The 19009-nt window shown below is 44.3% G+C and overlaps 1 protein-coding gene across 15 annotated transcripts in view; it reads right to left on the bottom strand.

The window, feature by feature from the left end:
* The window catches only part of tanc2a (tetratricopeptide repeat, ankyrin repeat and coiled-coil containing 2a), a 1067833-nt gene that overhangs the window by 873323 nt on the left and 175501 nt on the right, over nt 1–19009 (bottom strand). The gene's annotated exons all lie outside the window — the stretch shown is intronic.

Here is a 19009-nt window from a genome sequence, read left to right as displayed (position 1 = left end):
GTGTGACATGATCAACAAAATTTAACTACATCTTTATGTAGTCCAGGCCAATAAAAATGTTTTTGGATTTTAGCTCGAGTTTTCCTTACTCCCAAATGATCTCCCACTGGTACCTCATGTGCAACTCGCAACACCTTCTTTCTATACCCTGCTGGCAATACCACTTGATGAACTTCTGCCCACTTTTCATTCGCCTGCATATATAAAGGTCTCTATTTTCTCATCAAGACATCATTTTCACGGTAATAACACTGGTATACACTCTGGTTCCTCTTCCGTATATGCTTTCTGATACATCCGTTTTATTTCTCCATCTTTCTGTCGTAACTCCGCCAATTTTCCTGAACTAAAAATATCCGCCTCATCCTCCACCTGTTCTTGTTCTTTTTCAACCATCTGATCAAAATTGTTTCTGATAATTGCACTTCAACTTCATCTTCACTCTTTGATTTCTTCTCTTGTCTTAACCTGTGACTTTATGACCTTGTGACTTTGCGACCTTGTTACTACACAATGCAGAAAAATCCTAGGATATGCGTCCTTCAACATTTCAGTTGTCTGATTTTCTACTGGTTATCAACCACAGTAGGCATCACTCCCACCTGCGATCCAGCTGTATCATTACCCAAGATAAACTGTATTCTTGGACAAGATAGTTTCTCTATTACTCCTCCAACCAATTCACCAATCTTCACTGGACTTTCCAACCTTACCTTATATAATGGAACACTACTCCTCTCACCCTGAATTCCACATATTACAACCTATTCTGGCAATATTCTTCCCAAACTACATAACACCTCATGCTTAATATTAAAGATTGAATAGCTCCCGTATCTCTTAAAATTGTGATTTATTTGCCTGCTCCTCCTGATACACAAGTAAACTTTACCCACACAAGTAAATTCTTTAAAGAGATCTGGCACCGTCTTATCATTCACCTCTTGACCAGGCTGTACAGTCTTTTGCACCTCCTTCACTTCACTTGGGCTTTCCTTTACCACTTCAACAAACCCCACTGTCTTATCCTGTTTTAACACATCAGTCTTCCCAGTGCTTTTCTTCAACCACCAACTACTGAGACTTTACAGTAGTTTATTACAGTGAAAACATTTGAAACTTTACCATTTCTCTTCCACCCTCCTGAATGTCTTTTTTAATCTGAGGTACACTCTCATTATCTCCCATCAGATTTCCTTTACCTCTACCATTTGACTATTTCTCTTTTCCCCAGTTTCTATCCCTCACAGGCTGAAACTGATGTTGGAAACCAAGCTTTGATTTAGGAACTAATTCATAATCATCTGCTGTTTCTGCTGCTAACCTTGCCATTTTAACCCTCTGTTCTTCCACATGAGTTTGCACTACATCAGGAATTGAATTTTTAAACTCCTCCAAAAGTATAATTTCTCTGAGAGCTTCATACGTTTGGTCTATTCTCAAAGCCCTTATCCACCTATCAAAATTACTCTGGTTGATCCTTTCAAACTCCATGTATGTTTGTCCATGTCCTTTCCTTAAATTTCTAAACCTTTGTCTGTAAGCTTCAGGCAGTGCTAACCACTGCACCACCGTGCTGCCTTTTTCTCACCTTATAACTCAATCACATTAGTCACATTCATGTTTCTCCTCGCCATTGCCTTGGTGCATCTTGTACCAGTCTAATTTACATCAACTTCGACTAGGGGGCTATATAGCTTCATCATGACATATGGGGACGTGAACTAACCAGAGGAGATATTAATAATAATAATAACAATAATAATCATCTTCATTGTCACAAGTAGGCTTACATTAACACTGCTGTAAGAACATAAGAACTAGGAGCAGAAGTAGGCCATCTGGCCCCTCGAGCCTGCTCCGCCATTCAATGAGATCATGGCTGATCTTTTGTGGACTCAGCTCCACTTTCCGGCCCGAACACCATAACCCTTAATCCCTTTATTCTTCAAAAAACTATCTATCTTTATCTTAAAAACATTTAATGAAGGAGCCTCAACTACTTCACTGGGCAAGGAATTCCATAGATTCACAACCCTTTGGGTGAAGAAGTTCCTCCTAAACTCAGTCCTAAATCTACTTGCCCTTATTTTGAGGCTATGCCCCCTAGTTCTGCTTTCGCCGCCAGTGGAAACAACCTGCCCGCATCTATCCTATCTATTCCCTTCATAATTTTATATCTTTCTATAAGATTTCTCTCCCCCCCCCCCCCCCCCCGGCCACAGCCTTCTAAATTCCAACAAGTACAGGCCCAATCCCCTCAACCGCTCCTCGTAATCCAATCCCTCTGGACACCCTCCAGCACCAGTACGTCCTTTCTCAGTTAAGGAGAAAACTGAACACAATACTCCAGGAGTGGCCTCACTAACACCTTATACAATTGCAGCATAACCTCCCTAGTCCTAAACTCCATCCCTGTAGCAATGAAGGACAAAACTCCATTTGCCTTCTTAACCACCTGTAAACCAACTTTTTGCGCCTCATGCACTAGCACACCCAGGTCTCTCTGCACAGCGGCATGTTTTAATATTTAATCATTTAAATAATAATCCCTTTTGCTGTTATTCTGTTCCTCTGCTGTACTTTTCTTTGTTCTTTGTTTGTTTGAGTACAGTCCCAGTCTACTCAACCTCTGCTCATAATCCAATCCCGTCAACTCTGGGATTAACCTCGTGAATCTCCTCTGTACACCCTCCAGCGCCAGTACGTCCTTTCTCAGGTAAGGTACCAAAACTGAATGCAATACTCCAGGTGCGGCCACGCTAACACCTTAAATAGTTGCAATATAACCCCCCCTAGTCTTAAACTCCATCCCTCTAGCAATGAAGGACAAAACTCCATTCGCCTTCTTAATCACCTATTTCACCTATGAACCAACTTTTTGCGACTCATGCACTAGCACATCCAGGTCACCTATTTAACCTATGAACCAACTTTTTGCGACTCATGCACTAGCACATCCAGGTCTCTCTGCACAGCAGCATGTTTAATATTTTATCATTTAAATAATAATCCCTTTTGCTGTTATTCCTACCAAAATGGAAAACCTCACATTTGTCAACATTGTATTCCATCTGCCAGACCCCAGCCCATTCACTTAACCTATCCAAATCCTTCTGCAGACTTCCGGTATCCTCTGCACTTTTTGCTTTACCCCTCATCTTTGAAGTTACTGTGAAAAGCCCCCAGTCGCCACATTCCGGTGCCTGTTCGGGTACACCGAGGAAGAATTCAGAACATCCAATTTACCCAACAGCATGTCTTTCGGGACTTGTGGGAGAATTGCATAACACTGTCTGCATCCCATGAGTAGGGAACCAACAGTCCCTTATTTTACAGGATTGTCCCATAATCGTCCCAGGCTGCAAGTATCTGTTTTTCCTTTAATTCAGACCTTTAAACCTTGAAAATGCGCAGTGTTTGCTCTGCTCTCATTTGCCTTTGTAGCAACCCTGCCTACCCTCAGAACTCCGAGCATCCCATTGCTCTCTCAGCTCTAGCAGCATCCTCCCCCCTTCCCATTGGACCCCCCTATGTCAGAGCATACTATAATTTCACAAAAGCCGGTGACCCTGCGAGTGAGCGACAAGTGCACTAACACCTCAATATGTTTTTTTACTTTCTTTTGGGGAGTTGACAGGCGAGAAATTACACAGGTGCGAGCTACAATCCCCCAACCCTCCAAGGGTGGACCAGAGAATGGGAGCACTTCAAATGTTCCACACTTCTCAAAAAAAAGAGGGAGGGGGAAGAATAAACCAGACAAATTACAGGCAGGCCAGTTTAATCTTAGTGGTGAAACACTTGGTCAAACAAGAATCATCATGTTTGACTAACGGCAATTTTTTTGTTCAGGTAAGCAGAATGGATCCGAAAATAGCTGAGGGATGGAAAAGCGAGCTGTGGTGAATGGCTGTTTTTGGACAGGAGGGCTAGGGCACTGGCTTCAGTAATAGGAATTCTGCCGCTTTTGATATATATATGAACAACTTGAACTCAGGATGCAGAGCAGAATTTTCAAATTTGCAGACGACACAAACTTGAAAGTATAGCTATTTTCGTATCCATGATGCTAATTCCCATCATCCAGGTTTCAATTTTGTTTAGTAGTTTAATATGTGATTTCAAGCATCTTTTTAAACTCCATATCAACACCATTAACTGCATTTCCCTTACCCATCCTCTGTTACCTGAATAAAAAACTGCAGTTAATCAAACATGATGATGGTTTAACCACCTCAGTCCGAGTTCAAATAGACATCATGTTAAGCCTCACAGGGGTGAGACCAAAAGCTGTGTCAAACCTCCTCTCAGAATGCCTTAGAAGTACAATGTACTATATATCTTTCTCGTCTGAAGAGCTGGGTGTTGTTCACCAAAGCAACTTTCCTGGATTCTTGTCAGCATCATATCGAATGATCATCTCAATGGACTCTTATCTGCATCGCAGAGATATCAAGAAGAAGTTACTGAACCTAGATTTTAGACTTAATATTTCTCTATGTGTCATGCAAGATATGTCCTACTTGTCTTTTACTGCATTTTTCTGCTTCTATGCAATTATCTTAGTTGTAAGTAAATCCATTAGCTTCAGTTTAACAGAGTGATATTTACTTCTTTTGAAGTGGGCAGCAGGGTTCGTGAGCTGTTTGTGTGGTCTTGCTAGACAATTCTATAGAAAATTAGAAACTATTAGTCCTGTGGCACGTCATTCCATTCATATGCATATTGATGGAAATTTCAGTTTCCGGGTAATTTAGCTCTGCTACAGAAACTGCCTTTTTTTCTCCTAAATTTAGATTACCCAATTCATTTTTTTCTAATTGAGGGGCAATTTAGTGTGGCTAATCCACCTACCCTGCATATCTTTAGGTTGGGGGAGCGAAAACCATGCAAACACAGGGAGAATGTGCCAAACTCCACACGGACAGTGACCCAGAGCCAGGATCAAACCTGGGACCTCGGCGCCTTGAGGCAGCAGTGCTATCCACCGCGCTGCTCAGAAACTGCCTTTTTATGCAAATACAATTGGTCGTCAAATAGTACAATGGGAATGAGCCAATGCTGCTTTAAAACAGATTACAACTGTACACATGGTCAGAGAAGTCAAAGGTGGGGATGACTTTTCTCTAACCAGAACAGTGTATTGTCTAACAAGAGAATAGTGTCAGGAAGCATGAAACTGCACCTTAGCGGTCATTTAAGAAAAATGAAAAACCTTCACTCTTTGCCAGGAAAGAAGGGCCTTGCAGGTGTCATGTGAGAGTACCTTTAAGAAATGGATGTTTAAGCAATGTACCTTTAAGAAATAGGGAAGCTGATATTACTAAAGTGATGTCAGAGGGTGGGGGTAGCTGAGCTGAGCTCTCTTCTGCTTTTGTTTGCAGTTTTGAGAAAAAGAGCTTGGGTGTGTCTGTGTTTGCAGTGAGCTGGATCTGCTGTGATCTCTGCCATGAAAGACTGTCTCTGAATCATTTGGGTGATTTAAACTCATAATAATAATGTCTTTAACCTGATGCGTTTCTGTTGTTAAAGGTGAAGTCTTTTGGAGGTTTGAAGGAACATTTTGAGGGATTATTTAGTGTTGTATTATTTTCGAGGTTATCTTTGAAGTAAGGTGTGTTAAGTGATCCAATGTCTATTTAAAAGGTTAAGTTGAACTTATGGAATAAACATGATTTTGTGTTTAAAAACCCACATGTCCATAATTGTAATACCACACCTGGAATACAAGCCGTGTGCTTCAAAAGCAACAACCCATTAAAGGGAGAGGCTGTTTGAACTCCATGATACATTTTGGGGTTCTGAATACGCCACTCCCATAACACAAGCATAAGATGCAAAGTGGGTGCTGATCCACAGCATAATGCAGATCTGACTGCCTGATTCATGTGTAATAGAAAGGCGAACAACTGCTTTAGGAAGTTTTCATGACATCTTGCAATAGACTGACTCAAAGGCTACCTTGATGAAGAATAACTCAGACTTAAATCTGAAGAGAATGCTTTTCTTGTGTGTCTGAATGATTGAGTGGAGGAGGAAAGCTGCCTCAGCAACTAACCAAGATCTCATTAACAGCTATAAAGAAGGGCTCTTAATGGACATTAAGCATTCCTTCTAGAAAAAGAACATTACTGAGACATTACAGCAGGATGTTCACATCATATTTTTTGTTAAAAATGGAAAGGATAATTACAATATTGCTTTAATTGTCCCATTTATTAACAAGTATGAAGTTGCATGGCATTTTTACAATCCAGGCTTTGTCCCAATACTTGCTTCATTCTAGGCAAAAAAAGATAGTATTCAAAAGAAAATCACAATTTCTATAATCTGAAACATGTGCCCTTATGCATTGCACATTGATGGAAAGCCCAAGTTCAAAAATTCATCTTTGTGATGGCATATGAATCACTCAACATTTTAGAATACATGAAATACAGTGACGTTCCTCTTTCCTTTCCACAATGCTCTCAGTTCAATGAGTGCAGGTTAAAACTATTTGGTCAGATTTACATTTAAATTTCATAATGCCCACAAGCCAAATGATCCATTTTTAGATTAAAAATTGAAATCAGTCCAAAGGGGGTTAATTTACATTCTTTAGAAAATAGCTAAGAGTCTGATAAGTATCAGATGAATAGGCAAGTGATACATCTCTCCAGAAAGAGGGAAGAAGAGAGAGATAGAGTTGGTTTTGAGATCATGTTCCGGGAATGGAAATGTCAAGAATCTCTGGTGCATACAGGCGAGAGGTTTTCCACAGGTTCCAGCCCCTCTGTGTACTATGCAGGAGGGTCTTTGACTGAGGGCTTTCCCCATCAAGCCTTTGTATTGGCTGCCCTGAGCTTTAGTGTGTATTTCACCAATTAGCTCTGAACCTTGGAATGTGCCAGTTTGCAGCAGTCGGCTCTTTGCAGTGGAAGCCCAGCAAGTTTCGGGAATACCAAAGATCATCTTTCACTCAGTTGATGGTCCTCCAGCAACAGCTGATGTTTATCCTTGGAAACAGATCACAAAGCACAGGGTCCTGCATTACAAAGCTACTTCCTTAGAAAGCACATTCCAGAAAGAAATATGCAATAGTCTCCTCCACCACAACTGTCTCAGGGACAGCCTTCAATGGCATCAAGATTCCAAATACGCATGAAGGATCTGACGGAACACCAGCTAAGCTAAATCTTGGTGCTTGTTTGAAGGTTCTGGAGATAAGGCATTCTGTCAACTGACTGTGATTGTGCTCAGGGAACCATCCGACTGGTAATGCCATCTCATTTCCCCGCAGGGTTTCAAGGACGTCACGTACAGACTACTGCCCTAATAATCTTGGTTCAAAGATGCTTTTTAACACAATATCATGAGAGGCAGATGGTCCAACTGATTGGAATGTTCTGCAGCAACATGACTAGCCACGTCCATCATAAAACATAGAACAGTTGGACCATGGCGCTTGGGTGTTTGTGTAGAGAGGGTCTACACACAGCTTGATGCAGCCACCCACAAAGGTAGTCACTGGGACGAAAGTTGGCATTGAGTACATTTGCCCTCCCCCAAACTTCCTCTATACTGAAATGAAATGAAATGAAATGAAAATCGCTTATTGTCACGAGTAGGCTTCAATGAAGTTACTGTGAAAAGCCCCTAGTCGCCACATTCCGGCACCTGTCCAGGGAGGCTGGTATGGGAATCAAACCGTGCTGCTGGCCTGCTTGGTCTGCTTTAAAAGCCAGCGATTTAGCCAAGTGAGCTAAACCAGCCCCTGGCTGGTTTAAATTATTAGGATTCGTACACCATGTCTATGTGAACATGGACCATTGTCAATCTCCAGATGAAGTGGAAGCTGGATTAAATGTCCAAAATGGCACATGAGCAAGGTATGGGTCAAACCTGCACCACCTTCAACAACACCAAAACACCTTACATCTGATGACCAGCTTATTAGCCACAATGAAAGGGTGCATTGCTCCAACATGCCCAGTTTCTATTTCATCTCAGCTATGCACTCATCACTGTTTTTGGCATAAACCCAGTCCCCCCCGAACTATACCCCCAGCTTTATCGGGTAGTCTGACATGATGGTGATGGGGACAAAATATTGGTTGCTTTAGTTCATCAGGAGCATAAGCTTACTCTTACAACAATGACAATTCAGACAAGTCACAGATGTTTGTTAGTCTGCAAACAAACAGCGGATTAGATCAGAACAGGACATCGATATAAAGGGAGGCTTTGGTCAAAGCGTCTCCGCTGCCTTGGATCAGTGCCCTTTTTGAGCCAGCATCGTTCCTGATGGACTCTGCAAAAGGTTCAATACCACACTCAAACAGTCCCAACAGAGATCAATAACTTTCTTTTAAATGTTGAAATAATCTGAAATCCCAGTTATTTACAAAAAATAATGAAGCCACAAGACTCCGCATTAAAGAGAAATATTTTACTATAAAAAAATTCACTAAATGCTAGCTTAGGTAACTTCCAATACTCTAGCGTCCAGAATCAACAAAAGTTAAAGATTAATTATCAGGCAAATTATGGTCAATTATAAAGTATAAATTACACATTAAATAGCAGGTACAACTGAGACAGATTTTAAGAATTAGCTTAGCAGTACACCCAGCATATATGTCATCAAACTCAAAGTCCTTCAAAACTATATCATCCCCACACAGAATTTCAGCTCCTCTCCTTCTAGGAGCTAGCGTGATCCGAGCCAACAGCAGTGCGCAACCAAAAGTTCCACAGCTAGTCTTCACCAAAAATGACAACTGCACAGCCTTCCCAATTCTGCTTATAATGGTCTAGTTGGTGGAGCTCACCCTCAAGTAACAGAAACAGCTGCACAACCTACACTTTTGCTTATTCTCAGATTCTTGGTCTCATCTCTACCTTCTTCAGCCTGTCTGTACTGCCACACTAACATCATCGCCATCTGCTGAACTCTGCTGGCTGTCACCCTTTCTACAGTTTCAACCAGAAGTTATGGGTTTCAGGCTCAGTTTTAATCTTGGTTTCTTTAGCAATTAGAGGGTCAATTTCCCTTCTTAGGGTCTGTCTCAAAAATACAAACTCTGCCCACAGATTCCAGCACAATTAATTAACTCACTGCCTTTTTATCTAAGCCAAAGTTTTCATCATGTGATAATTGCCCCACCACAGGTTCCTGACATGGTAGTGTAGTGGAAACATCAATGGGCTAGTAATCCAGAAGCCCAGCCTAATGCTCTGGGGACAGGAGTTCAAATTCCACATTGGCAGCTGATAGAATTAAAATTCAATGAATGAATCTGGAAAATAAAGCTCGCCTCAATAATGGTGACCTGCAAAGTAGCAACTGTTGTATAAACCAATCTGGCTCACTTCATGTCCTTTAGGAAGAAAATCCTTACTTGGGCCTGGCCTACATAAGACTCCACATCCACAGTAATGTGGTTGACTCTTAACTGCCCCAGTTCAAGGGCAATGAGGAATGGGAAACAGATATTGCCCTCGCCAACGATGACAACATCCTTTGGAAAAATACGGGTGGAGAAGTAATACTGGGTGACTGGAAACAGATTATTCAGAGACCATTAGACCAGAATCTAATGCCTTTTGAACTCGTGATGGTGAACAACTGAAACTAGAGGGAGCATTGAATACTCAACTTTATAGATAAACCCATATTACAAATCATTTAATTTACTTGATATTTTGTTACTTTAGATCAGTCAGTGCAAGTACTGGGGCGGATCAGTGGCACAGTGGTTAGCAATGCTGCCTCACAGCATCAGAGATCCATTCGATTCTGACCTTGGATGATTGACTGTGTGGAGTTTCCAAGTTGTCCCCATAACGGCATGGGTTTCCTCCCACAGTCCAAAGCAGGTTAGGTGGATTTTTTTTTTTTAAATTTAGATTACCCAATTATTTTTTCGAATTAAGGGGCAATTTAGCGTGGCCAATCCACCTACTCTGCACATTTTTGGGTTGTCCAGGTGAAACCCACGCAGACGCGGGGAGAATGTGAAAACTCCACACAGACAGTGACCCAGAGCCGGGATCGAACCTGGGACCTCAGCACCGTGAGGCAGCTGTGCTAGCCACTAGGTGCTGCCCTGCAGGTTAGGTGGATTAGCCATAATTGATGCACAGGGTTACCGGAATAGGGCACGGGAGTGGACCTACGTAGAGAGCTCTTTTGGAGTGTGGATGTTGACTCAATTGCACAGGGTTACCGGAATAGGGCACGGGAGTGGACCCACGCAGAGAGCTCTTTTGGAGTGTGGATGTTGACTCAATTACCTCCTTCTGCTCTGCAGAGATTCTATAGATACAACTTAATCTTTGTGACTTAATCTAATAAACTTTGTTCAATTTTGTTTCGACTGTTTAGGTAGACAGCTTAACAAATGATACTGCCAAATGGATATAGATTGAATTTTGAACCCAGACACAGGAGCTGGAATTTTACAGCTCCACCAAGCAGCCAAATTTTCCGGTCCCACCAAAATCAATGGACATTTGAACAGCTCGGCACATTTTCCAGCCCCACCCCCACCACGATAGGACTGTAAAATTCCACCCATGGTGTGGCAGCATGCTATTCATCCAATAACATGAAAATCGAAGATTACAAGTGAGCTCATACTATTTCAAAAGGACAGCATGGCAGGCCTATAATTGTCCACCATTTACTCACTCTTATTTGTACTGCCAAGGAGGGCCAGCTTACTGTACGCCTGACTTTGCACCACACACTCCAGAAAGTCCTATACACTTTAAGAGTGTTGATTGAGGTCACCAAGCATATGGGTTCATTTATCCCGTTCCAGAGCATTCGTTCTGGAAGTTGGACCCCAAATCCTTTTTCCATATGCACTGTTTATTACTCTTCTGTAGTCTATCAACTGTTACACAGAACCAAGCCAGTTGGCAAAATCTAAATTGAGATAGAGTCGTTCCTTGCAGAGAATTTATTGACTTTTGATGAGTCAACACCACTCCACCTCACTTCAGTGTCCCAGCTATCTCCATTTATACTCTTTTTGAACAAACAAATTAACGAATGGAGGGAAAAATTTAAATATTCCTATTTATTGGTGTACAAATACCCATCACCTGTTTAACTATGCTATTGCCATTAATCTTGGCTTTCCTTAATACAAGGTGTCTCTCTCTTCCAATACATCAAATGAATTCTTGGAGCAAATACCTCTCTTCATAAAAGTCTGATTGTTGGTGCCTTGCATCCACCCATTTTAGTTCAGAAATCTCATCTTTCCAACATTTCCTTTATGCTGGCACGGTCAACCCTTAATCCTTTTTAAGTGACACCCTTGGTCGAATGAACATTGTCCCAAAGAGAGCAGTTACTCACATAGCAGTCTATGGACAAACCAATCTCAGATTGCCCCTTGTATAGAATTTCCTTCAGTATATTAGACAAGTGCACCCCCATATCTATTGCTTCTATGAAAGTCAGTGTTTCAGCAGCTAGGGTGCTTGTAACTATCCACTGTTATTTCTTTGTTTCCCAGGCCAATGGACAATATTTATTGGTCTTTCGCAACAAGAACATGATAAATCCTAACATGCAAGAATGTCCACCCAGAAGATCGGTATGAAAAGCATCACAAAAAATGACTAACCTCATATTTTCTGGACCACCCAAAGCTAGAAAATAGAATGCACAGTTTTCTCAATTTTATTTCTTCAATGTTTTATTTGCTCTCAGAACGGATCAACTGCAGCATGTTTACCTTTCGGATCATAAACAGCAGACCTGCAAGGGATACCTCCATTCGGACCAAGGATAAATACAATAAATACAGCACGGGCTCGGGAATTTCACTTATCTTCCGGAGGTGGAGATAGCTGCACCTGCAATGGATCCTTCTATTCGGGCAGCGAGCTGAGTTTGAAAAACAATTCAGGAGTGACAGGAAACGCTAAATTCATTGGTGGGTAAGTAACTGCTAATTTGAATGACCTGTTCTAAGTCACTAGCAGATTAAAGGTAAAAAGGGGGAATATTAAGATTAAAAAAACTAAAACCACTTAGAAATTCAAAAAAACTTAAAAACCACTCAAATAAAGTAGAGCTGCAGGACTAGGGAACATGTTGTACCTGCATGATGTGAATGCATTATTTCAGGAGGCAGTCGCATCCCTTGGATTAATTACCTTAAATTCGGCCAATGGTCAGGGACAGGAGGGGTGACTATGAGCGAGGCAGGTAGAAGGAGGTAGGGTTGCAGGAGCCTCAGCCCTTGTCCAACAGGTTCGATATTCTTGCTCTCTGTATAGACAAGAGTGGGGCTGCAGGGAGGAAAAGCAAACTGACCATGGCACTGCGGTATAAGAAGCCATTCAAGTGGGGTGGGTTGGAGAGGAGAGGAGAGGAATCTAGTCGTATTCAGGGATAATATAGATAGGGGCAATCTCTGCAACCGGGATTGAGAGTACCGAAAGGTGTGTCGCCTACCTTGTTGCAGGATTCAGGATATCTCGTCTGCAGAGAAAGATGGAGTGGGAGGGGAAAGATCTAGTTGTCGTGGTCCACATAGGTACCAGTGACAGAGGTAGAACAAGGAAAGAGGTTCTGCTGAGGTAATATGAACAGCTAAGGGTTAAATTAAAAAGCAGAACCAAAAAGATAATGGTATCCAGATTACTGACTGAGCCACAACTAATTGGCACAGGGTCAATAAGATTAGAGAGGTAAATGCGTGACTTAGGTTTGGTGTTGGAGAAATGGGTTCACATTCATGGATAGATATTCACACCATTAATAGGGAAGGAGGGAGCTGTTCCAATGGGATGGTCTTCACCTGAATCATGCTGGGGCCAGAGTCCTGGCAAATTGCCTAGCTAGGGCTGATGACTGAGACATGGTTACAAGCAGAACAGGTCAAGGAGCTGCATATCCAACGGTCCTCAGTACTTCAGAAGGCTAGACAAAAAGAAAAAGGAAGTGGTGTAGCTTTGCTGGTTAAGGAAGGGATCAGTGCTATAGTGAGAAATGATATAGGCACTGGAGATCAAGACTTAATCAGTCTGGGCAGACATAAGATATAGCAATGGAAAGAATTTCCTGGTGGGAGTAATCTATAGATCCCCAAACTGTAGTTCTGCAATGGGGCACAGTATAAACAGGAAATACTGGGGGTTTGTATGAAGGTACGATAATAATCATGGGTGATTTTAATATGCATACAGATTGGGTTAATCAAAGTAGCAAGGGTGGCCTCGAGGGGGAGCTCATTGAATGTATTATAGATTGTTTCTTGAAGCAATAGGTTGTGGAACCAAACAGGAAGTAGGCTATTCTGGATTTGGTGTTGTGTAACGAGGAGGGATTAATTACTGACCTCATAGTTTTGTCTTTGTTTTAAATTTAGAGTACCCAATTTTTTTCCCCTATTAAGGGGCAATTTAGCATGGCCAATTCACCAAACCTTCACATCTTTGGGTTATGGGAGTGAAACCCACGCAGACATGGGGAGAATGTGCAAATTCCACACAGACAGTGACCCGGGGCCAGGATCGAAACCAGCCATGTAGGCAGCAGTGATAACCACTGTGCCGCCGAGCTGCCCTCTGACTTCATAGTTAAGGATCATTTAGGGAAGAGTGATCACAGTATGATAGAACTACGGGTGAGAAATTGGAGACCCAAACTAGCGTTCTGGAGTTAAACAAAGGTAATTACATAAACACGAGGACAGCTTGTGCTCCAGTGGACTGGGCAGGAAGACTGAAAGGTAGGACAGTTGATCAGCAGTGGTAGTTGTCTCAGGAGATATTCAATTCCTCCAAACTAAAATATATGGCAGCGAGGAAGATTATAAAAGGGGGAAAATTATCCATTGCTAAGCAAGCAAGTTAAATATAATGAAGGCTAAAAACGAAGGCATACCATATTGCAAAGACCAGTGGCAGGCTAGAAGATTGGGGAACTTCTAAAGATAAACAAAGGGTTACTGAAAACGTTATAAAAAGAACAGCAGTGAAATGGAGAGAGAAAACTAGCACACAGCTAAAGTAAATGTTGAGGAGATAGACAATTTTTTAATTAATTGGTTTTTAATTTTTTAATTAAAGGGTTATGGAGAATGGGCAGGAAAGTGGAGTTGAGGCCGAGATGAGATCAGCCATGATCATATTGAATGGCAGAGCAGGCTTGAGGGCCGATTTGCCTACTCCTGCTCCTCGTTTTTATATTCATCACAATACTCAGTTCCAATACATCATAACTTTTTGGCATCAGATCTAGTCTCTACAACCAGTTCAACTGGCCAATCAAACTTCTTAATTTCTTCCGTGGACACAAGATCATCTTTTTGTTAGGACTTGGCCCAATTTATTGGGATGCAGCTTACATCTTCTCAGAAAGATTGTTGTTTCAAGGTCAGTCCCAACTTATTCTGCTTAATGTCTAACCTTTATATTTAAAGGCCCCCAAAGCCTGCTTTCCAACCTTAAATTCCTTCTTTATTTTATTTATCACCTATAGTTCAAATTTTGCAGAACCTCCCCATAGAAAATCATCAAGATGCATTATAAAGGTGCCTGCCAGTACCTCCTTGTGATGTTGGGTCTGTCTTTAGCTGAATACAACCAGCAGGACGATCCCAACTGAGAAGTATAATGCCCTTGACACATCATTCAACCCATGCATACATTGTTTCATTTCCAGAGTTTCCATTCTATACTGCCAGATTCTTTCAGTTGTTTCAAAACAAAATTTCTCACCGTACCAAAATGCAGCTTTTATATCAATCAATTACTCCCAGGAACAGGTTGCTTAAAGAGCTAAGGAAAGGCTACTTTCCCTGAGTTGGGCAGACTAATCTTTTTTTTTTGCTGAACAATTTTATTCAGGCATTTTGGCATAGTAAACAATAACAATACGAAACAGTGTGCAAAAAACAATCAACATAGTGCAAAAACCACCTCCCCTCCTACAAGGACCCGCCACCTAACTGCCCTCCTAATCTACGTTGCCCTAACACCTCTCTTCCCCCCCCCCCCCCCCCCCGGACGATTAATTTTCTGCGAAGAAGTCAATAAATGGTTGCCACCTCCGGGCGAACCCTGACAGTGACCCTCTCAGAGCGAACTTAATTTTCTCCAGACCAAGAAAGCTCGCCATATCCAATAGCCAGGCCTCTGACTTTGGGGGCTTTGAGTCTCTCCATGCCAGCAGAATTCGTCGCCGGGCTACCAGGGAAGCAAAGGCCAAAACGCCAGCCTCTCTCTCCTCCTGTACTCCCGGGTCCTCCGAAACCCCAAATATTCCCACCTCTGGACTCATCGCCACCCTTGTTTTCAGTACCCGGGACATAACGTCCACGAATCCCTGCTAGTACCCCTGTTTTGAACATGCACAGAACATGTGGACATGGTTCGCTAGTCCTCCCACACATCTGCGCACCTGTCCTCCAGTCCAAAGAATTTACTCATCCGGCCCACTGTCATGTGAGCCCGGTGGATGACCTTGAATCGAATCAGGCTGAGCCTAGCGCATGTTGCGGCCGCGTTAACCCTGCTCAACGCCTCCACCCATAAGCCCTCTTCCATCTCACCCCCGAGCTCCTCTTCCCACTTAAGATTCAGCTCCTCGGTCCGCGTTTCCTCTGACCCCATAAGGTCTTTGTATATATCTGAGACCCTCCCCTCCCCACCCATCCATTGGACACTACCCTGTCCTGGATCCCCCTTTGTGGCAGGTGTGGGAAGGATGGAATCTGCCTGCGTAGAAAGTCCCGCACCTGCAAGTACGTGAAATCATTCGCTCTCGTCAGCCCGAATTTCTCCTCTAGCGCCCTCATGCTCGGGATGCTCCCTTCCAAGAACAGGTCCCCCATCCTCTCAATCCCAGCCCTCCGCCATGTTCGGAACCCACTGTCCATATTCCCCGGGGCAAACTGGTGATTGTCGCAAATTGGGAACCAAACTGATGCTCTCACTTCCCCCACATGCCTTCTCCATTGGCCCCAGATCCGCAAAATCACCACCACTATTCGGCTGGTGGTATAACGTGCAGGCAGGAGCGGCAGGGGCGCCGTAACCAGGGCTGCCAGACTGGTGCCCCTGCACGAAGCGGCCTCCATCCGCCCCCAAACCAACCCCGCACCCACCATTCACTTCCTTATCATATTCGGGCAGCACGGTAGCATGGTGGTTAGCATAAATGTTTCACAGCTCCAGGGTCCCAGGTTCGATTCCCGGCTGGGTCACTGTCTGTGCGGAGTCTGCACGTCCTCCCCGTGTGTGCGTGGGTTTCCTCCGGGTGCTCCGGTTTCCTCCCACAGTCTAAAGATGTGCGGGTTAGGTGGATTGGCCATGCTAAATTGCCCGTAGTGTCCTTAAAAGTAAGGTTAAGGGGGGGGTTGTTGGGTTACGGGTATAGGGTGGATACATGGGTTTGAGTAGGGTGATCATTGCTCGGCACAACATTGAGGGCCGAAGGGCCTGTTCTGTGCTGTACTGTTCTATGTTCTATGTTCTATAGCTATGTTGGCCGCCCAGTAGTAATTACTAAAGTTTGGCAGCGCCAGCCCCCCTTCCCTGCGCGCAGTTCCTCTCGAGCATCAATCTCCTCACCCGCAGGGACTTTCCCGCCCACACAAATCCCATAATCATTTTATTGACCTTCTTAAAAAAGGACCGCGGAATGAAAATGGGGAGACCCTGGAATATGAACAGGAATCCCGGGAGGATCGTCATTTTAACCGTCTGCACTCTCCCAGCTCGTGTCAGTGGGAGCGCATTCCACCTCCGGAACTCGACCCTCATTTGCTCCACCAACCGAGATAAGTTCAACTTATGCAACCGGCCCCAGTCCCGCGCCACCTGTATCCCCAAGTATCTAAAACTGTCCCCTACTAACCTAAGTGGCAGCCCCCTCAGCCGACCCTCCTGGCCCCTCGCCTGGACTACAAACAACTCACTTTTTGCCATGTTCAGTTTATACCCTGAGAACCGGCCGAATTCCCTCAGGATTCCCATGATTTCATCCACCCCAGCCACTGGATCCGTGATGTTTCAGAGCAGGTCGTCGGCGTACAATGAAACTCTTTCCACCCCACTCCCGTACCAGCCCCTTCCAACCCCTAGAAGCTCTCAGAGCAATTTCCAGCGGCTCTATTACTTGCGCACACAGCAATGGGGGGGGGGGGGGGGGGGGGGGGGGGGGGGGGCCCTGCCTTGTCCCTCGGTACAGTCTAAAATAATCAGACGTCGTCCTATTCGTCCTTACACTAGCCTCCGGAGCCTGGTACAACAGTCTGACCCAGTCGAGAAAGCCCTCCCCGAACCCAAATCGTCCCAAAACCTCCTATAAATCGTCCCATTCAACCCAGTCGAAAGTCTTCTCGGCATCCATTGCAACAATTACCTCTACCTCCCTACTCTCCGGGGACATCATGATCACATTCAGCAGCCTTCTTAGGTTGCCCACCAACTGCCTGCCCTTGACGAACCCGATTTGATCTTCCATAATAACGTCCGGCACACAGTCCTCGATCCTAGCAGCCAAGAGCTTGGCCAGTATTCTTGCATCTACATTGAGCAGAGAAATCAACCTATAGGACCCACATGCCTCCCAATATCAGGGAGATGGTGGCCTGTGACATCGTCGGGGTTAAAACCCCTCTGTCTCTTGTCTCATTAAAAACCCTAACCAGCACCGGCCCCACTATCTCAGAGAACTTTTTACAAAACTCCACCGGATACCCATCCGGCCTCGGGGCGTTACCCGATTGCATGGCCCTCGAGCCTCCCAATATTTCTTCGGTCCTCATCAGGGCCCCCAGCCCGTCTACCAACCCCCTACCCACTAGATAGATAGAACAGTACAGCACAGAACAGGCCCATCGGCCCTCAATGTTGTGCCGAGCAATGATCACCCTACTTAAACCCACGTAACCCGTATACCTGTAACCCAACAATCCCCCCATTAACCTTACACTACGGGCAATTTAGCATGGCCAATCCACCTAACCCGCACATCTTTGGACTGTGGGAGGAAACCGGAGCACCCGGAGGAAACCCACGCACACACGTGCAGACTCCACACAGACAGTGACCCAGCCGGGAATCGAACCTGGGACCCTGGAGCTGTGAAGCATTGATGCTAACCACCATGCTACCGTGAGGCCACTATGGGAAGGTCAGACCATCCAGAAAGCGCATCATCCCCTCCGGCCCCATAGAGGGTTCCGAGGTGTAAAGCTTACCATAGAAGTCTCTGAACACCTTGTACAGCCCTGCCATATCTCCTACCAAGTCTCTCTCTCTTCCCCCCCCCCCCCCCCCCCCCTCCCCACACAAGTCGACTACCTTCCCTATTTCCCTGGCCGTCTCCCTCTTCCTCAGTTGCTGTGCCAGCATTCTACTGGCTTTCTCCCCATGCTCATAAATCGCACCCCTCACCTTCCGAAGCTGTTCCACAGCCTTACATGTGGACAACACCCCAAATTCAGTCTGTAGCTTTCGTCGTTCCCTTAAAAGCTCTACCCTCGGGGTCTCCGCATATCTCCTGTCTATCTGTAAAACCTCCTTCACCAGTCGGTCCGTTTCTGCCCTGTCCGTCATGTTCATGTGTGCTCGAATCGAGATCAGCTCCCCTCTCACCACTGCCTTCAGCACCTCCCAGAGCACCGCAGCTGAGACTTCCCCTGTGTCATAGTCCTGCGGGTAGTTTTGCATACATTTCCTCACCCTCTCACACACCGCCTTGTCCGCAACAGACCAACCTCTAGCCTCTATTGAGGGCTCTGAAAACTTTGCTTAACGACCTGCAGATCAACCCAGTGTGGAGCATGGTCCGAAATAGCGATCGTTGAATATTCTACGTCTGCCACCCTCGCCAGCAAATTCCTGCTCATGATGAAAAAATCAATTCGGGAATACACCTTATGATCAGGTGAATAGAACAAAAACTCCTTCCCCGTCAGCCGAATAGCCCTCCATGGGTCAGCACCACCCCATTTGCTCCATGGGTCAGCACTCTCTTTTGCCATTG

Source organism: Scyliorhinus canicula, chromosome 19 (genome assembly GCF_902713615.1).
Source record: "Scyliorhinus canicula chromosome 19, sScyCan1.1, whole genome shotgun sequence".
Classification (NCBI taxonomy): Eukaryota; Metazoa; Chordata; class Chondrichthyes; order Carcharhiniformes; family Scyliorhinidae; genus Scyliorhinus; species Scyliorhinus canicula.
The sequence above is the reverse complement of the archived record's forward strand: the minus strand, read 5'-3'. Positions and strand labels throughout refer to the sequence as shown.